The sequence below is a fragment of the Ambystoma mexicanum genome, chromosome 2q (assembly GCF_040938575.1).
Source record: "Ambystoma mexicanum isolate Mex_15411 chromosome 2q, UKY_AmexF1_1, whole genome shotgun sequence".
NCBI lineage: Eukaryota > Metazoa > Chordata > Amphibia > Caudata > Ambystomatidae > Ambystoma > Ambystoma mexicanum.
Window position 1 is genome coordinate 494,437,247 of NC_090924.1, and position 21,279 is coordinate 494,458,525.

Genomic DNA, 21,279 nt, shown 5'->3' on the forward strand with positions numbered 1-21,279 from the left:
AACGTGGTACCCGGACCTTCTGGACATGTCCATCTGCCCTCCAATTCATCTTCCGCAAAGGGGGGATCTTCTCTCGAAGAAGGGAGGTCAGGTTCTCCATCCAGACATCATAACCCTCAACCTTCACACTAACAGCCCGATTCATGGAATTAATGTGCGCTGAAAATTCCTGCGCAAGCGTGCAAAACCGTGCGAATCGCAGTGCAAGTGCGAAAATCGCAGCAAAACCCGTACACATCGATTCATGGAAGTCCATGCGCGAGTAAAATCTGGCATGTGCACTGAAAATCTGCGTGGCGCATGCCGGCGCCCAGGTCATCTAACAGCGTGTGCTACGGCCACAGCGAAAGCGCACATAGCGCGGTGCACATAACAAAAGTAGGCGTAACATGGGGCGTGACACACGGAATGGGGAAGAACGCGTGAAAATGTGGGCGTCACGGGGAAAGTACAGGAGGCAAGTGCGCGGAACACCCACACGCTCGCCTACAACACGTATTCATGAAATCGAATAGGGCAAACCAGTGCACGGGCGAAGACGCGCACAGGCCTAAAAACGTCCGCCACACGAAGGCAGGAGGTAGCGTCCCTGCGCATGAAAAAAATGTGCGCCAAAATGTGTGCTAACAAAAAGCACATATATACAGCTCTGATGAATGTCCCACATTGTGGCCCTCTAGGACAAATGACGTGGAAAAGGGTACGCAACAAACACAGACACTCGCTGTGTCAAAAATAGCGTGTGCGTGTATTTCAGGGGTGCGCAGGAAGTTTCACACGCGATTGGCCTTGGGCGAGCGGGGTACGTGTAACTCTGGGGTTCGTGGGAAGTTTCACACGCGATAGACCCTGTGCGAGTGGGGTGCGTGTATTCCTGGGGTTCGCGTGAAGTTTCACAGGCGATTGGCCTGGGTACGTGTAAATCTGGGGTTCGCGGGAAGTCTCACACGCGATTTCAGCAGGGTACGTGTATTTCGGGGGTGCCGTGGAGTCCTACACGTCAATTGGCAGTGTGGCTCCTCCCAGGTGTTCGCTCTACACCCTCCACGGCCCTGCAGGCAGCCCACACCACAGGGGACTACCCTGCACCCCTGGTCATGTCCCGGAGGCAGCCCATCCACCATGGGCATGCCCCCCAGGCGAGCCACATGTCAGCTTGCACTACTGATCACCAACGCATGACCCCCTCCACCCCCACCCCTCAGCACTGAGGGGCACCTGCCAGCAGGCCCCCACTCAGGTCCCCCAGCACCCCCACCCCCCAGCAGGGCAGGGCACCTGCCAGCAGGCCCCCACTCATGTCCCACACATGTCCCCCAGCACCCCCACCCCCCAGCAGTGCAGGGCACCTGCCAGCAGGCCCCCACTCATGTCCCCCAGCACCCCCACCCCCCAGCAGTGCAGGGCACCTGCCAGCAGGCCCCCAATCATGTCCCACTCATGTCCGCTTGCACCCCCACCCCGCAGGAGTGCTGGGCACCTGCCAGCAGGCCCCCACTCATGTCCCCCAGCACCCCCAACCCCCAGCAGTGCAGGGCACCTGCCAGCAGGCCCCCACTCATGTCCCACACATGTCCCCCAGCACCCACACCCCCCAGCAGTGCAGGGCACCTGCCAGCAGGCCCCCACTCATGTCCCACTCATGTCCCCTTGCACCCCCACCCCCCCAGCAGTGCAGGGCACCTGCCAGCAGGCCCCCACTCATGTCCCCCAGCACCCCACCCCCAGCAGTGCAGGGCACCTGCCAGCAGGCCCCCACTCATGTCCCCCAGAACCCCCATCCCCCAGCAGTCAGGGGCACCTGCCAGCAGGACCCCACTCATGTCCCACTCATTACCCCGAGCACCCCCACCCCCCAGCACTCAGTGGCACCTGCTAGCAGGCCCCCACTCATGTCCCCCAGCACCCCCACCCCCCAGCAGTGCAGGGCACCTGCCAGCAGGCCCCCACTCATGTCCCCCAGCACCCCCACCCCGAGCAGTGCAGGGCACCTGCCAGCAGGCCCCCACTCATGTCCCCCAGAACCCCACCCCCAGCAGTGCAGGGCACCTGCCAGCAGGCCCCCACTCATGTCCCCCAGTACCCCCACCCCACAGCAGTGCAGGGCACCTGCCAGCAGGCCCCCACTCATGTCCCCCAGGACCCCCACCCCCCAGCAGTGCAGGGCACCTGCCAGCAGGCCTCCACTCATGTCCCCCAGCACCCCCACCACCCAGCAGTCAGGGGCACCTGCCAGCAGGCCCCCACTCATGTCCCACTCATGTCCCCCAGCACCCCCATCCCCCAGCACTCAGGGGCACCTGCCAGCAGGCCCCCACTCATGTCCCCCAGCACCCCCACCCCCCAGCAGTGCAGGGCACCTGCCAGCAGGCCCCCACTCATGTCCCCCAGCACCCCCACCCCCAGCAGTGCAGGGCACCAGCCAGCAGGTCCCCACTCATTTCCCCAGCACCCCCACCCCCCAGCAGTGCAGGGCACCTGCCAGCAGGCCCCCACTCATGTCCCCCAGCACCCCCAGCAGTGCAGGGCACCTGCCAGCAGGCCCCCACTCATGTCCCACTCATGTCCCCTTGCACCCCCACCCCGCAGGAGTGCAGGGCACCTGCCAGCAGGCCCCCACTCATGTCCCACTCATGCCCCCTTGCACCCCCACCCCCCAGCAGTGAAATGGCGATCTCATGACACAAACCAAAAGTCAACTATGTATATCAACCCATGTCTGCCACACGAAAGCAGGCGGTAGCGTCCCTGCGCATTAAAAAAATGTGCGCTAACAAAAAGCAGGTATATACAGCTCTGATGAATGTCCCATACTGTGGCACTCTAGGACAAATGACGTGCAAAGGGGTACGCGACAAACACGGACACCCGCCGTGTCAAAAATAGCGTGTATTTCGGGGGTGCGCGGGAAGTTTCACACGCGATTGGGCCTGGGCGAGCGGGGTACGTGTATTTCAAGGGCTTGCGGGAAGTTTTACACGCGATTGGATTTGGGCGAGCGGGGTACGTGTATTTCAGGGGCTCGCGGGAAGTTTACACGCGATTGGGCCTGGGCGAGCGGGGTACGTGTATTTCAGGGGCTCGCAGGAAGTTTTACACGCGATTGGGCCTGGGCGAGCGGGGTACGTGTATCTCAGGGGCTCGCGGGAAGTTTTACACGCGATTTGGGCCTGGCCGAGCGGGGTACGTGTATTACTGGGGTGGGCGGGGAAGTACAGGAGGCAAATGCGCGGAACGCCCACACGCACGCGCCAAAAAAAACACGCTAATCCGGAAACACGTACGCCAGCAGGAAGCAGGCGTACGTGGAACCGCGCAGCATGAAAGTGCGCGCAAACAACAAGCAAGCTCAGACACCAGGATGAACATACCGTTCCTAGCAGCAGTGGTCGTGGGATACCGCAGTAGGAGGAGGATAGTTAGGCCCAGAATTTTCACACCCAGAACCAGCCTTTTTGGGATGCCTGATGACCAGGTGTATGGGAGGTACAGGTTTCCACCTCACATAATACTCGACCTGGTCAGTGAGTGGGAGGATGAGCTCACATCACCCACCCTCTGCTCCCAAGCACTCAGCCCCCTGGAGAAGGTCCTCAATGTACTGCACTTTTTGGCCACCAGATCATTTCAGCGGACAAGTGCCATAGTGGGGGGGGGTGTCACAGGCCACGCAGTCACGCTGCCTACACCAGGTCTTGGCCATCATGACTGCACGCCCATCAGTCCTCAGGCACATATACCTGCCCAGAACACCTGCAGAAAGGCAGGCTGCCGTCCAGGATTTCTACGGGGTGGCACAATTCCCCAAAGTCCTAGGTTCCATTGATTGCACCCATGTGGCTCTACGTCCCCCCAGGGCATCAGAGCACATCTATAGAAACCGCAAGCACTGGCATTCCATCAACGTCTAATATATTGCTTCCAGTGTTACAGACAGTCTATAGGGAGGTCTCCACTAAGGGGATTCTCCCTGAATCGATGAGAAAAGCACTGATTACAGTTATCCTGTAGCCTCAAAAAAGACCCAACTCACTGTGGATCATACAGACCCATATCACTCTTGAATGTTGATACGGAAATATTGGGAAAAATAGCATTGAGACTGGAGAAAAGTGTCATTAACATCGTACACCCGGACCAATGTGGGTCTATAGGGGGGCGAAACACTTCCATGAATATCAGGAGATTGCATTTCATAATAGCACATGTCTGTCACTCCGAAGAGGAATTAGCCTCGATGGCCACAGACGCATCAAAGGCCTTTGATTCCGTGGAAATGGTTATGGATGAGTCCCCAAATGCAGCGTTGGATTCAACTACTGTATGCCAGCCCCCAAGCAAGAGTTATAATGGGCGATTGGATATCTGGGAAATGGTCGCTAGAGAGGGGCACCCGGCAAGGATGTCCGGCAGCGCTGATATTATTCACCCTGGCCCTGGAACCTCTGGCAGGATACTTCAGGAACTATATACAGGAGACAGGGATCAGAGTTCACAAAATAATGCATAACATATAATTATACGCGGATGATGCATTGATATAGGTGAGTAACCCTAGGGTTAATGTCCCAATAATACTAGAGGTATTAGTCAATTTCAGGGAGCTTCGGGCTATTGCGTGAATGAAGAAAAATCCCTCATGGGGCAATGTGCACGCAATCTGCAGACTTACTCCCACAATGGGGGATCCGCTGGGAGCCAGAATCCTTCCATTACCTAGGAATTACTATCTTCCATGAATTGGAGGAGACATTCTAGTTTAACACAGGGAGAGCCCTGTCCAGTTTAGGGGAGTCTATAAAGTTCTGGAAAACCCTACCAATCTCTCTGATGGGTAAAAGAGCCCTGTGTAAAATGGTGATATTACCTAGGTTATTGTATTATTTCATCAACATGCCGGATAAAAGAGCAGGAAAATATTCTTTAAAATGTTGGATACCTACATAGAGGAACTACTTTGGGGGTCGAACAGACGGAGAGTAGCATTAACCACTCTACAAAGGTCACACACAGAAGGGGGACTTACACTGCCAGATTATGAGGTGTACTATGCGGCGGCCAAGCTGCACACAGTTTCCAACTGGGGGGATACACCAGAGGAAGACCTGAAACGCCTACTATGGGATTTTCCTACATATAGGAAGGGGATCGTGCTACTATGGGACCCAATGGCAGCTAGGGGAAAGACCGCGATCCATGCCGTACCAAGGGAAATCTGTAAACATGTATTAGGAAAACTTCCATCCGTATAGTCCGGATTTGCATTGAGTTTTGATCCAGGGCTCAGGGAAATATAGACTAACCTCAACTGGGCTAAACTAAGGAACCAAGAGTGCTTGAAACTGGGGGATCTCTATGAAGCAGGGAAACTGCTTCCATTCCAAGAATGCCACCAATGGTAATACATGCCTGAAGGGGCATTCTTAAGCTACGCCCAAATCATAAAAAGAAATAGCTGACCTGTGGGAGGAGACCCCAGTAGAACCGGAGTATAGTTCCCTGATGTGTCAGATGTTACACACCAACCATAGTAGAGGCCTGATCTCACGCTTGTATCTGCAGATTAAGGAAAGACCGAAACTTCTGGAACTAGCCGAAAAGGCTAAATGGGAACAGGATGTCGGGAGAGAGATACCTGAAGAACAGTGGGCCAAAATATGGGAACAAACCTGTAAGGTTCCAAGGAATGCCAGGTTCAGACTTATACAATACAGGTTTACTCATAGAGTATACATGACACCATCCAGACTCCATACGATCACCCCCCCAACACCTACACACCTGCCTTAGATGTAAAGAGACCACAGCAGGCTTCTGGCATATGATCTGGGACTGACAAGTAATTAGAGCATTCTGGGGAACGGTAGTGAGTAAAACTAATTCCTGGGTCCATAGCGAATACATGTGCACACCTGAAAAGTGTTTATGAAGGTTACTACTAGGGGGGAAGCAGATAAAATCCAACAGGAAAATAGTGACCTTTCTACTCATACTATTTAAGTGCAGAATTGCAATCTCTTGGAAAAACCCAAAGGGCTCATCGATTCAGTTATGGCTGAAAGATGTATACCGTTGGGGAATTGCAGAGATGGAGTTACTCACGAATCAAACCCTGGTAGATGCAGAGGCGGATGACAGTACGGATTGGGGACAAATGTTAAACAAACTGATGAATACCCCTGACTTATGCCCACAGTGATGGGAGGAGTAGGGGAACGGAGTCACTGAACACCAGATGCTGGTCCCTAGCAGGAATATACACTAGATGCAGAGGCGTTTATCTGTATCACCGTCGTTAAGTTGGCTCCCTGCATCTGTAAGTTAACAGGTGTAAGAACTTTTTTTTTAATCCTACACCTCCGACTGGTACATTGAAGGGGCCTGTAGCACTGTCATTAATCCGGTTGCCCACGTTTGCGGCGTGAACAGTTGCAGGGACTTCCTATTCCACACCTTGGACGGGTATATTCAAAGTTCATGTTGAATGTTTTTTGAGCTCACGGACTATGATATAGAATATTTAGTACCTATGTGATGTTGTTATATTGTGATATTGTATGCCTTTGTAGAATTGTACTGATACTTGATGCTGTCACTACGTTATTAATAAACACATTTTAAAAAAAGATGGTATGACTTGTTGCAGACAGCTAAAGAAGGGGATGCTAAGACTTTTTGGACCATAGTGGCAAATAAGGATGAGCAGTGTGGACCCACTCTTCACTATAGTAAAGCCCCAGAGATTTCATACGAACATTTCCATGGTCTATATGTAGATATAGAAGTTACAACAGACATTAACTCAGCAAGGGTTTTCACCAGGAATCTAACGGTAGCTGATTTTACGGGGCACATGTTTACTTTAAAAGAGATCAGCGAAGCAATTTCTAATTCAAAGGGCCCGAAAGCTCCATGCCCGGATAGTGTCCTTATTGGTTTATTGAAAGATGTGCTTGAAATCTGAGCTTGAAATCTGGACACCCATTCTGTAGAGGTTATTCTCAGCAGTGATTGAGCTAAATGTGGTGCCTGGTTCTTGGCTAAAAGCTGCAATAGTACCAATCTATATGAAGGCCAGAAGAGAGAAGCCTGGTATTTATAGGCTGATTTATCTCCTCAACGCCTCTGCTGAATTTTTGCAAAAGTCATCCTTAAACAGCTCTAGGGTGGGTAACCTCAAACAATCTTATTAAGAACCTTCATGTGGTGGGGTTTCAGCAAGTGGGTAAGCACCATGGACCAATGCTCCCGCCTATATCTAATTTTGCAAAAACATACTGTCCTAAACAGAATAAAAGTTTACGCAGTCTTCGTTGACCTGAAGACCGCCTTTGACGGCGTTTCAAGATGTGAACTTTGGCAGACACGGGCACAAAGAGGGGTGCCTAACAATCTTCTGAGCGTAATCCATCAGTTATACTCAGATAACACAGCTGTTGTGCGGTGGGGACTTGCCAGGGAGACTACTGATTCTTTTAAGGAGGACAAGGGTGTAAGGCAAGGCTGCGTCCTTGCCCCGCTAGTGTTCTGCCTATGTATCAATTAAGTTATCTTAGAATTAAGTAGTTAATGCTTTGCAGAGAAGTTTGACTTCTCGAGGCTGGCAGCCGATTTAATTCCAGTACTGTTCTTCGCGGATGATGCAATATTGCGTTAACATCACCAATGGGGCTAAAACATAGCATGGGTTTATTTGTTAATATTTATCATTGTTTAGGGCTGTCTCTGAACAAAGAATAGACCAAGGTCTTGGGTTTAAGGCCTAAAAGATGTGCACACTGCAACCTGAAATTGGAGGTCATTTAGATTGGAGCAGGTCACATTTTACGATTACCTTGGTGTAAGGTTTTCAAACACAAATTCTTGGGTGACCCAGATTCATCAATCCTGTACAACTCTGTAAAACAGTGTTTTGTTTCAAGTCATGAAGGAGGGGCTGTATCGCCAGCACTTGAAATCTATAAGGTTCAAACTGCTTCAGCCTCCCTACATGGTTCTGAGCTACGGGGACATAATGATTGTCAAAAATTGGCCTGCACTGAGAATACATTTTTTGAAGTCACCTTTGAGGCTCAAAAGGGGGTTGCCAAATGGGCCATTACATATGGAATGTGGTCTGAAATCAATATTACACACAGAAGCTCAAATGCCAGTCTTTTATTAGACCAGGCTATGGGCGGCACTGGACCTTGTGAAATATTGAGAGGTCCCAAACCATATACTTTAACTCGAAGGAGGGCTTTCTCTTCTGTGGGTCATTAATATTAAATGGCAATTGGATGCCCTTGATTTAAGTGATTTTTGGTTGATCCCGATGTTGCTAACTAAAAACAGTAAGAACAAGGTGAAAACAGCAGCAGAGAGTGACCTGTGGGACAAGCTTGTAAGGTCGTGCCTGTGATTTGAAACTGGAGTGCATTATTTGGCCTCGAAATTTGATTTTAGTTTCGAAGCATATCTTGATTTAATAACTCCACCATACGCACAAGAATTTTATTTGGAGCACAGGACTGATATTCTATAGGTTGCTAAATTCACCTGCAACTTTAAGACCTCCAATTCAAATATCTGTCCCTTATGTAATGTTTACACTGAGAACCAGGCAGCACTTTATGCTGTTTTGTGATACACTTAACGATTTCAGAAAGATGTATTTGTTTCCAATTTTTAAGTAAGCTGTGTTATTAGGGTAGTGGATGTGCTACGATTATGCAAAATGACTGGTGAACCAAATGTTGTTTACATGGTGTCGAGATTTATTTATCGTGCATGGGCATCAAGGAACAACCTCAGATATTCAGCTGATACCAATTGATCGAAGAGATTTTTAAATTACTTACCTGTGCTGTCATTGACCACTTGTTTTAACTTTGTTTTTGTATATAGTGCTGATGAAATGTTGTTTTGACTCTTATATGTTATGCTAAATGTATGCATTAGTTGGTTTGTAATAATGTTGTTGTGCTAAAGACCTCTTTTGTCGAATAAAGCCTTTTGATGAAGATGATGGTATACTTCAACAGCACACAGGAACGACTGGGGAATCACGACTAGGCACGCTACAAGGAAAGGATGCATGGGGAGGGGGACAAAGCAGGAATCCTGCTCGCTTGGCTCCTAAAGAGGGAGAAACCTCAGAGCATCATTAGCCAAAAGATGGCTTGTTGGTTATGAAACAGACTGACATTAATACAGTCTTTTATAAGTTTTACACAAAGTTGTTCAGAAGTTCGGCTTCCAATAATAAGGACGATATTGCGTAGGTGCTCGACCAAGTGGCTCTCCCAACTTTACATAGAACTGGTTGGCAATCGAGTTCCTTAAAGACGGTAAGATGCTGGGGACCAATGGGCTACCAGTGGAATTTTATAAAACATACTCTGACATACTGACACCTAGGATGAAGCAACTGTACGACTACTATTTTCATAAGGGGATACTACCGGCGTCCATGAGGGAAGTGCTTATAGTAGTGCTACTGAAAGAGTATGCAACCTAGATGCTGTGAATCCTATTGCCCAAATTCTTTGATCAACATAGATATCAAAATATTGGGTACAATTATAGCTGACAGACTGTTGAAGGAGACCGCGCAACTAATACACCCTGATGAATGTGATTTTTTCTGGGGAAGAAATACTATGCTGAATATACGGCGACTGTAACATGTCATAGAAATGACACAGGACAAAGGGGACCAAATGGCAGTACTCTTATTAGACGCAAATAAAGCACTCAACTCTGTAGAATGGAATTGGCTATGCAAGGTGCTTGCACGATATGTGTTGGTTATGAGCATCCTGTCCTGGATTCCGCTACTCTATTGTGAGCCAATGGCAAAGGTTAAAACAGGGAATTCAATTTTGCCTATCTGGCAGTTGGAAAGGAGGACGCACCAGGGATTCTCTTCATCCCCTATACTGTTTGCCTTGGCACTAGAAACCCTCTCGAATATCTTTTGGAGGCAGTAAGGAGGAAGGCATTGTGGTGGAGGGGCATCCCTAAGTAATATCCTTGTAAGCGGATGACATACTACTAAGTAAGGGAGCTGAGGGTACACATCCCATATATGTTGGAAGTCCTTGAAAATCTTGGGTGGTTATCAGGGTTCCAAGTTAACAATGACAAGTCTGTGGATTTCACGGTAGCCATATTAACTCAGAAAACATTGAAGGAACTCCCGGATGAGGGGATTATATGGGAAACCAACTCCTAAAGGTACTTGCGGATCCAAGTCCATCACACCGCAGCAGACACATTCCAGTATAAGACAGGGAGGGCCATTCACTGTGATGGAAGACAATATGTCCTTCTGGAAAAGGCTCCCCCGGTCATATTATCATGGATAAGATTGCAATTTGAAAGATGGGGCTCTCCCCCAGGTTTCTCTACCTATTTGCAAACATTCCACACATGATTAGGCTGCCTTCCTTTATACTCCTGGACAGTAAACTGTCTGACTTTCTCTGGTGGGGAGGGAGACACCGAGTAGACCTCCACATGTTGCGTAGGTCACATCAGATGAGAGGGCTTGCTCTTCCCAACTTCAAATTGTACTTTTTCATCATCATCATCATAAGCCTTCATTCGACATTAGCACAACAAACAACAATTAGTTAAGCACAACATTTTACTTTAGGACGTCCCAACTCCAACATGAAGCCAGGTGTGATTCCACATGGGGGAGGGGAGATACTAATTGGGAAACTTACTAGGCTTTGGCAGGAATTGGAGCTACTCTGGAAGACATAGCGATATCCGGTTCATTGTGCATAGTGCAGACAGTACAATTAGCGTGACAGCGCACCTATTGAGGGTGGCAGCTACTGTGCTTCACCGAGTAGGCAGGGACATTTCAGATGCTGGCAGGACAATTTCTGAATTCTGCTGGGATGGTCAAGTACCTGAGGTCGCGATAGAACCTGATTCTGCAAGAACCCCTGCTCACCATAGGGAGAGAAACCCATGCGGTTTCCAGGCTATGTCAGGCATTACAGAGCAGTGAGACCTTGCCCCAACTGAAGGTTAAAGAAAAATGGGAGAGGTACATGGGTGAGGCATTGGATGAAGGGGAAGGGTCCAAGATTTGCTTACAAACAACAAAGGTATAGAGAAACACCATGTTTAAACTAATACAATTCAATATCCTACACCGGGTCTATCTCACCCTCCCCAGTGATTACATACACTGAGCCCCACAACTCACACAGATGCCCGGGATGCGGTCAGGATTCGACCGGGTTTTGGCATATGGTCTAGACGTGCCCAGTGATTGGCAGGTTTTTGCACAGGGTAATGGAGAAGATTAACACCCTTATGGGGGAAAGATACAAATGTATCCACAGGGTGTGTTTTCTGGGGATGTTTCTGGGAGTGAAAAAGCAGGAACAAAAGAAATAGCAGGTTTCCTGGTCCTACTGGGAAAAGGATGGTTGGCAATATCCTGGAAAAACCATAAAGGACCTATGCTCACTCAATGGCAAGAGACGGAAGGGAGAGTTCAGTGGTTTAGAAATGGACTGGGGAATACTCTTAAATGAACTGGCATCCTCTCCGGATGATAAACTGCCGTCAATGGGTCCTTACATAGATATGATAGAGGGACATGGAGAAATGGGGGATGACATTATTGAGGGGTAGGTACAAGGATTTGGGGTTTAGGGGGTGCCTCTGAATTACGGTCACCAGGTCACCATAAGGACGGGAAGAGGAGATTTGATCCGAGCTTCGTGGGAGCGGAGGAGGCAAGGAAATTATTCACTGTTTATCTGTTTGTTTTTTCATAAATGAGAATAAATATATTAAAACAAAAAAGGAATAGACTACACCAACAGCATCTCGGAATACCTAAATACCTCACCAAAAAATTACAGCACATACAGAAAGCGGCAGCAAGACTACTCAGACTCATGTAAGGGTGTCGAAGAAGGAAGCGGACACAAAGGTGGCATGTTGGTTGCTATAAACATTTATTTATAGTAAAAAGAAACCCTCACTATCCCGATCTTCTAAGAGGGGTTTCCCGAACCCAAACTAATACTAAAAGGATCTGTCAGAATGTCTGTCAAAATCATAATCCACCGTCCTGTGTCACAACCTACTTCTATCCCTTACACTACAACTAAAGAATAATCCAACAGAAAGTTCCTTTTCCAGGATAATGACTCCCTTCTCCCGGTATTCGGGTGGTGTTCCCAAAATGTTCTCTTGCAAAAGGATGCCGGGCGGAATGATCCCCTTCCCCTGGCGACTTTTGAGTATATTCAAAAGGCTTCAGTTTCTTCACCCGGAGAATGACTCCTTTCTCCTGATGTTTGAGGGTTCTTTTCCATATCTTTCAACTTCATGTTTATTTTGCCACTCTTTCATGGTATTGGCAAAGTTGTGACGTTGGGGTCCCAAACCCTTCTCTGGTTGTCAGTGGTCTTGTCTCTGCTACTGCGACAAGGATGATTTCCCTGGATGCTCAGTTCACTTATGTTGGGTTCCCAGACCCTTCTCTGGTGGCCAGTGGGCTTGTGGCTGTCACTGCAATGAGTAAGCTATCCTCTGATGCTTGATTTGATAGTGCTAGGGTCCACGACCAGTCTCTGGTGGTCAGTGGGTTTATTGCTACCACTGCAAGGAGGGTGTTCACTCCACTCTTCCCAATATTTTTGTTGTTACTTCTGGGCCCTGGGAGAACAGCTCAAGCCTGTCTCTCTTCCACCCCGCGTTTCCTCCGGGTCTCTTGTACCTCCCATTACCTTCTTTGGGATGTCAGTATGCCACTGGGGCTTCCTGGGACTGGGGTCTATCTCTCCGGCTCTTATGGCTTCTCTCATCTGCTTCCGCAGCACTGTGGTGGCTCCACGCTCTGCTGTACTGCTCGGTTCTCTTTTCCTGCTTGTGCCAGGGTCTGCTCCAGCTGGACCCACAGACAACTCCCTCAGTGATTTGCCGGAGTTCTGCGCTCTTCTGTATCTCTGGCAGGATTTGAAAATCCCCCTCTGGATGGATTCCACACCTGTTACCTCTCCCGGCTGGGCTTCTGTAGTCCATCGTCTCTTCTTTTACATTGTTGCCACTCCCGCCCTGGTGGATTGTCAAAGTCCAATGTTTCTTTTGACACCTTGATCTTCATCCCTCCTTGGGCCATCTCGTACTAGTACTAGTACAGTCAGTAATCTTCATGTTTTATGTGTCTTAGTACTTTCTGTTTTGGATGTATCCCATGTACTACAGTAATACATTGGTCTATTCTCAAGGAAACAATTTGGAATGGAGGGAGGGGGAGGGTTAGGGAAGGTTGGGGTGTTATGTTGGTCAACAAGCTGTACCCTAAGTGATCTCCTTGTCCCAGGAGGGGAGGCTCTCCCCATGAGGTCCTCCTGCATTAAATACCCCATAGAGGTCTATTGGGTAGCGGCTGCACAACCCTAGACTCATGGGAAAGGGCTCCCCTGGTAAATCTCCACACTCACTAAGAAAGTAAACATCACACCAGCACTGAGAACCTTACATAGGCTACCAGTCAAAAAGAGAATTTTCTTCAAAACACTCTGCATAACCCAGAGAGCAATCCATGGCTACGGAGCAGAATTCATGCAGGGAATGATCTCCATCTACAAGACAAACCAAATCGAACACCAAGCTCCAGCAATGGCATTTGCCTGGAAACAAAATAATAATCAAAGCAGAAATTTGGTGGATCAGATTTCTCTTACATGGGAACGGAGGATAGCACAGGGGCAACACGATAGTCTTGGAAGCAAGACCACACAGAGGAACAGAGGTTTGAAACCCGGATCCGGGCTTAGAAAGCAAACTCAAATACGGTATGAGGCACGTTATAAAAAAAAAAATGAACATTTTGACAAAGCTTTGGAATTCACTCCAAAATAATTACGACCAACAGAAGATCAACAAAAATTTAGGAAACTGCTAAAAAAGTGGCTCTTTAACTCACCGAGCTAAACAGGAAACAACTGGAAAGAAAAGACCAACACAACACAAAAGAAATACCCAAAACAACGGAAACCTTATTATCCAAAACCTGGATACCCAATAAAATAAAACAATTAACTCCATACAAGAATATGATCCCTGCCAGAACAATTTAAACAATGCAGGGAAAGGCACTAACACACATCACCAACCATACTAAAAACTCTCCAATATCCTGCTTACTCACCCTCAAACACCAAACTAAGCACACATATACCTCTACCAGGACAAAAACATAAAACAATCACAAACTGCACACACCCTGCAACCCCCAACTAAACCAACACATAAACCATACACCAAACACCACTTAACTTCTGCCAACTACACAATAACAAACCCAATATGCAATGACTGTTTTTTCTGAACTGAAGCTACCAACAGCACATCAAACCTCTCTAGCGCTCTCCCTCTCGATCCCACTAAGCAACTTCTCTGTCCCCCCGAGCCCTCCTTTCTTTTCTGCTCCACTGTCAGAATTCCTCTTCACAAATTTGACCCGTAGTGTAGAAGAAGAATTCTTCCCACCAATGTACCCCTTTGTATGTAAGAAATACACAGCGCAAAGGAATCAATTAGTTGAAAGAATGGATATCCCACCGAGACCACGTGGCTGTAGCAGGAAATAACACAATTAGTACCAAAAGACTGATGATTGAAAATCACAATTCTAATCTAAAACTCAATACACTAACCTGAGTGAACTGAATAGTAGATAAGTACTACCACGGTCAGGTTAAGAAAAAAGGCCCAGAAAAGTTCTGCAAACAAACAATATTCACTATAAGTAACGCTATGTGCCTGAGAGAATAAGGATACTGAACTAGGTGAACTTTACCACAAGAATTTCCTTACCAGGGAATATCCATAAGGGAATCCGTAGAACGAATGGATGACACGAGCCACCTTCAGCAATCCGCGATCACAGCAATATTCTCACGGTGCGGGGAACAGTTCTTCCAAGGGTTCGAATTCCCGCGTTGCAGTAGAGGCTGTCCCACGGTGCAGCGGAGGCTGTCCCACGGAGCAGCGGTGGCTGTCCCACGGAGCAGTAGAGGCTGTCCCACAGAGCAGCAGTGGCTGTCCCAGATACCAGAGCACACGAGACAAATTCAGAATCCAAAAAGAGTAAACCTAAAGCCGGTCCGAGTCCAGATATACCTAGCGGTCGCCAAACAACAGTTAAGGAGGTAGCAAAAACGAAATCAGGTCACAGAAGCCAGAGATCCAGGAACCATGAAAAACTATGAGGAAAAGTCGCCAGAACAGTAGGGTAATCCAAAGCCAAAACATGTACAAATCCGGGTCAAAAGACGAGGAAAGATCATAGAACTATGAGACAAGAAACAGAACGCCAAAAATGCTCAATCAGAAGCGCTGAGCAACTAAGGAGGAGGGACTAAATACCCAAGAGCACCTGATCAACGTTGTGATCGTGCACGAACGTTACCCCTCCTTAGCAACGTGTCACTAAACTTCTATGGCAAACTCCAGGCTCTGCTGCGGATCGCGTTTCTGGCAACCCAACGCCGCTGTCCCAGTGCTTTCTTTTGTTTACTTTGTCCAGCTGCTGAAGGCGCACGAAAACCCGTACGCAAATTCCCATGCCTGACATCCACCAGAGAGTCTGGAGACCATGAAAATTGCAGCGGTACATGGTATAAATCACAATAACATTAAACTTAACATAGAGCTGGCACACAAAGGATTCTCCCACCCATGCATGTCTCCATGAATGATGGACACCAAAATCTTTTCTCTTGCAGGACTTTGGGAATGCGGATGGTGCTCGCGAAGAAGAATTGCAGACCTGTGCCTTTGTTGAAACTAACCCGCCACATTAGTGTATCAGGCTCCATCGGAAACTGCAGTAACGGGTCAGTAACTGCAGTGTCTGGGCCTGAGTCTCAACTGCCTATTGGTTTCCATGAATGTCTGTCTTTCCAGTGTTAGCAACAAGTCCTTTCTGGTAGGGTGATATGTTTTGCCAAATAGAGGAAACAGCAAGCATTCCCTGATTGGCAACTTTCTTCCCAGAAGGAACAGCAAACACCCTCTTACATGCACAAATGCCTTCCTTACCAGCAACCAATGGGCTGCGGGTACTTGCAAGATGAGTCAAAAGGGTAAGGCTCGCTCCCTTCCAAAACGATTCCAGCCCAGCTCTGATGGTTCTCGGCAACCAAAGAGAGTCTATACTTGCTTCTTGGGTAGACACCAGGTTGTCCAGATGAAGATGTTGTGCTGCAACCAACCCCCAGTCTCCTTCAGAATCCCCCAAGTTGCCATCCTCTCTCTCAATCGTTTTTGAAATTTAAATGGAGCCTCTGGGCATACCCCTCAAGGAACCCAATATAGCCATTCATCAATACACAGAGATACTCAGTTGTATATTAAAGTAAAAAGCCCACAGGTCATCAGTCACCTCTGCAATTACATCCAAGCCTGAATTTTGACTGCCTGCCACAAACGTAACTCATCCAAGACCTAATTTGTCCTGATCGGTTCCTGGGCTAAACAATACATTATCCAGCAGTACTCAAGGATTTGATACGCAATTCTCAGATTCAACCAAATTCTTAGGCTTCTACATTGACAGCAGCCTGTCCTTTTAGAAACACATAGCCAAGAAGTCCCAAATTGCCTGGCTTCAAATGTCCACCCTTCGCAAAATCAAACTCTTGATCCCACCGCAGGACTCCCAGATAACAGCGCACGCCCTTGTGGTCTCACATATCAAGGGGGAAATGCCCTCCTGACAGGGCTCTTAGCCGTTCAATTTGCTCCCATAAAACCAATTCAACACACTGCTATTACAAGTGCCCAGAACTTTGACTGAATCACCCCGTCCTACGTGAACTACATTGGTTTCCTCTGCAGGCTAGGATACTGTTCAAGACTGCATGTATCATCCACAAAGCATTCACAAATAGCACACTAGTGTACCTGCCAGCTAAGGCCCATATATCTGGTGGCACACACTCCTCGCACAGCAAATCGACCAACCAGCTCAAATCACAACTTGCCCGCAAAGAGAGGACCCACAAACAATCCTTCTCTTGTCATGCACCCACCCTTTGGAACTCTATCCCAGTATCGGCTCAGAATGCCTCGACAATTCTCCAATTTTGCAAATCTCTTAAAACATGGATTTTCCAACAACACCTGACCAAGGATTACTCCCAATAGATGTACAGACCGACGCACAGATGCAACTCACCGTAATGCATTACTGTTACAATATGCCAGCCCATACGTTGGCTACTGTGCCGAATTGAGGGAATTTGTCCCTTCTCCCCTCTGTGAGGTTAGGGAGGTGAGCCCACTTTGCAACACCCTCCAGAGGCTTCGAGACAAGTGTGACCTCAGCGGGAGAGACTCCCCCTTTGGCGACAAGGACTCCCATTCCCGTGAGGAACTCCATGATTGCCTCCAAGTGATGGCTTACATAGACTTATACAATATATCAACTGTTATCAGGCTCATGAAGATAAAGTGAAGTTGTATTATGAACAACAAGAAAGGAACTCTATCCGTTTAAATTCCAGTCTTCAATGTACTGCAGCGAGGAAGCTGAAAAGGGATGCAAGACAAACAAGTGAGAGAGAGAAGGCCGAGAATAGAGATAAGGCTGAGAGCAGAGAGAAGACAGAGAGCAAAGAGGAGGCCAAGAGCCGAGAGAGCAATGACCCAAGAGATGCAGGGAAAGCACCATGTGCATAATAAAGCAGAAGAAGGCGGGGCTCTTGGAGAATGCAGAGCCAACGTGAGGCAGAGCTGCTGTAGCGCGGAACCAGAAAAACCGAGGAACCAGCGTACAAGAGCAGAAAAAGCCAAGCAAAGCAAAGGAGAAAAAGCAGTGGTAACGTGACCTCGGAAGCAAAGTGGGGAGCAGTCTGCCCATACAACAGCACCGAGCCCATCCAGGGGAGTAAGCAGCTTCCAGACACATTTAGTGATCTATTGCCACATCGTGCTCGATACCTTCAGTTTAAGGAACTCATGTGCATGAATTTTAAAGGGGGTGATGACAGCTTATGGCATCGATTTCATGTGGGCACTAATATCTCAGTGATTTTAAAACGATGTCAATTTTTAGAAGAGATATTTGCACGTTTGAAGGAATGTCCATTAGAGTGAGGCCTACATTTGATTTAATTTAATTTATTTTAACTCTTTTTATTTCATGTGTTTATCAGAACTGTTTATTTTGTGAAAGGTTTAACTGTGTATATAAGCCATTGCACAGTAAAGTAAAAAGAGGGAGAAAAAAAAAGAATGGCACATCCAGGAAAGAGACATTGTGGAGAGCAAGCCGTGGAGCACATGGACACAATGCATGCACAGATACGAGTTTTACATGCAATTCTAAATCAGGAACCAACTTGAATTGTTGTATAAATGATTGTGAATATGAATAAGTTGAGTACATTTTCTAATTATCATTTTTTTTAACATATTATCCATAGAAAGGATAGCCCCGGAAGAAGAGATTTCGAAACGCTTTTGGCATTAAAGAATCATATTTGAAGAAACAAATTAATTATAAGCGCTTTATTTCAAAACCAACAAGAATTTGAACATTGAACATTTTTGTCATAAAATATGGATATAATGAATATCGGAAAATAACCTGGTATAAGCAAAAAAAGCAATACTTTAACAAGTCAAACTCATTTTTGAGACAATTACTGTGTTCAGGGGATGAGGGTTCCCCAACTAGGGAACTCTCTTTTTCCCTTGGCTTTGAATCCCAAAAACATTATGTTTATTGGAGTTTCTTGATTTCATTTAAGGAAAGACAAGAATAGCAGCCACTTCTGTTGTTAAAGTGGGATTTGGTAGGGGCGTCTGCTAGAGGGTATTTGTGCTTTATGATAGGGACGTCTGTCAGATGGTATTTGTGCTTTTCAGTTAGGGAAAGGGGTGATGTTTTTGTCAGAATTCATTCAGTACTTTTGTATTCAAACTGTTTTTAATGATACTTCATATGACACATAGCAGGATACAGAAAAGCCAAATGTCTGATCAGTATCTTCACTTGCCTTGTAACACTGAGAAATTTTCCTCCCTAGAGTTGGGTTTTTTGCCACTTTGAGAGTTCGCAGCCATCCCTTTTTGCTCATTGTACCTTTCAAAGATGGGAAATTCTCATTTGCATATCAGTCTTTGTCCCGCCCACATGGGCAGTCCAGCACCGAAATGCTATGGCAATTCCCTTCTGAACAAGAGTACCAACAGCAACCTGATAACCTGTTCTGTGCTTTGTTCCCACTTTAATAGTTTGCAGCCATCTCTTTTTCATGTGATTTGGGGAAATCACATGAGCACCCAAAGTCACGGCAACCTACATACAACCATGACCAACAGAGAGAGAAGGGATGGGCTAACAGACCCTTCAAGGTGACGCTTGCCATCAAATTAATCCCTCAGAAAGCCATTTCTGGTCCCTCTGAAGACTCAAACACTCAGTGGAGTAACTGGAGAGTCCCACTAAGGAAACAAACTTGTAACATTTCATAGCCATCAGAAAGTGGGGAATATTTTGTTTTCTTTGGCACTGATGGAGAGGAAAACATTTCCCATTATGAGTCCTACTCTCTCAGAGAGAGGAGGTCCCACAGACCCGAAATTACATGGGAAGTGAAATTGACCTGCGCTGTACGCGAGGAAAAGAAAACAAGCAAAACCCATTCTCCCGCTCTGATGCACGTTTGCACAATGCAGGAGTTACAATATTGAAACTCTCCCACAAAGAAACGTATGCATGTATGAGACAGATTCACAGGCTTGCCAGAGGGATTTCGGATTAAATATTTTACATGCTAGGCAAGCACAAAGAAGAAGCCCACCTAAGCCAGTTCTAGAATCCAACAAGCTTAGGCCAACCCCCTTTGAGCCCACATGACTTTAAGGGCAATACCCAATGATAAGATAGACCATTTCACACAGCCCAAGTACAAGCAGTACCCCTAAGCACCACCCAAGGGTGGGGGGTACATTATAAAATGCAGTCTGGTTAGTATAGTAGTGTGGGACGATAGGAAACAAGCTGGGGGAAGGGATTTGGAGGAGATTGGTAAACTAGACGTGTATATAGAGGGAGCTGGTGAAGACACTTTGAGGTTGGAAAGAGGAGTAAAGGAAGTTGAGGGAGGAATTGAGGAAAATATTGAGGAGCTTGGAGGGTTGGACAACACCAGAGTTGGAATTTGAAGGAAGAACGTATTGAATAAGTTGAAGGAACCAATACCATCTGGGGAGAGAAATTAAGGTTGGGGAGAGTATTTTGAAAGGGGAAGGAGAGATGATACCATTTGGGATGGAGAAGGGAAGAATGCTAGAGGAGATAAAGTGACAGCGCCCATGGAGGCGGGAGAACAGGCAACTTCTACTTGCCATAAAGGGACCAGGTATTTCCTAGCAGACCTGGGCTGGCTTCAGAGATGGGAAGGATGTGTGAGACAGTGCACTCTCACTAAGGAGCAGGGAGGTTAGATCAGGACTAACCAGGAGTGAAGGGAGCCATGGGCCAAGACACCTAGAGACGGGAGATGGGCAAGAGGAACCAACCATCATAGCAGAGCTAAAACCTGGATCAAATGCACTCCTACTGGACAAGACCTACTTCAGCCTGGCTAAATGAAAAGGCCTGGAGAGTTGGCTGAACCGCTGGAGTCCGGACAGTGGACAGATCCTCCTGTAGAACCAAGGGAAGAGGGTGTGCAAACTCAAAGCCCAAAGAAAAAGACCAGTGCAATGTCGCAGACTGTGTATCGGGGCTAATAATAGCCCAACTCCAGACTTATATTTTACTTTTTCTTTCTTTTGTGCACAATCGGATTTGGACACAGTGGCCTTTTTCTTTTGAAGTAAGGCAGAGACACTCTCTACCTAATTTCATTCAAGTTTCCTTTTGACCTGCTTAAGTGAAAGGACCAGAACGCTGTGCTTTGCTGAATGCAGTTGGCCTTAAATTATACACTTCACAAGAGCATTTGTAACAACTCCAGTTACTCACTGCTTTTTTTTGGTTTCACTAACATAACTGCTTTTACCATTATCCATTGTTGTATACCTGCACGGCGAACTTTGGGACACACTACTGATCTGAAACTTGCAGAGCGTTGGGGATTATTGTTCCTCTCCATTATGTACTTTTTGGACTGACGTAGTTGGATACTACATGCATCGTGGAAAGGCAGAGGAGTTCTACCGGAAAAACTGAACATTAGGATCATAATTGTAAATGGTACAGTAGCCTTTCTCATCATTCAATTTGAGAGGTCACCT

At 47.2% G+C, this 21,279-nt stretch overlaps 1 protein-coding gene across 1 annotated transcript in view; it reads right to left on the reverse strand.

Moving 5' to 3' along the window:
• Positions 1 to 21,279, reverse strand: part of LOC138569550 (kinesin-like protein KIF19) — a 3,041,213-nt gene that overhangs the window by 1,491,620 nt on the left and 1,528,314 nt on the right. The window lies entirely within an intron of this gene.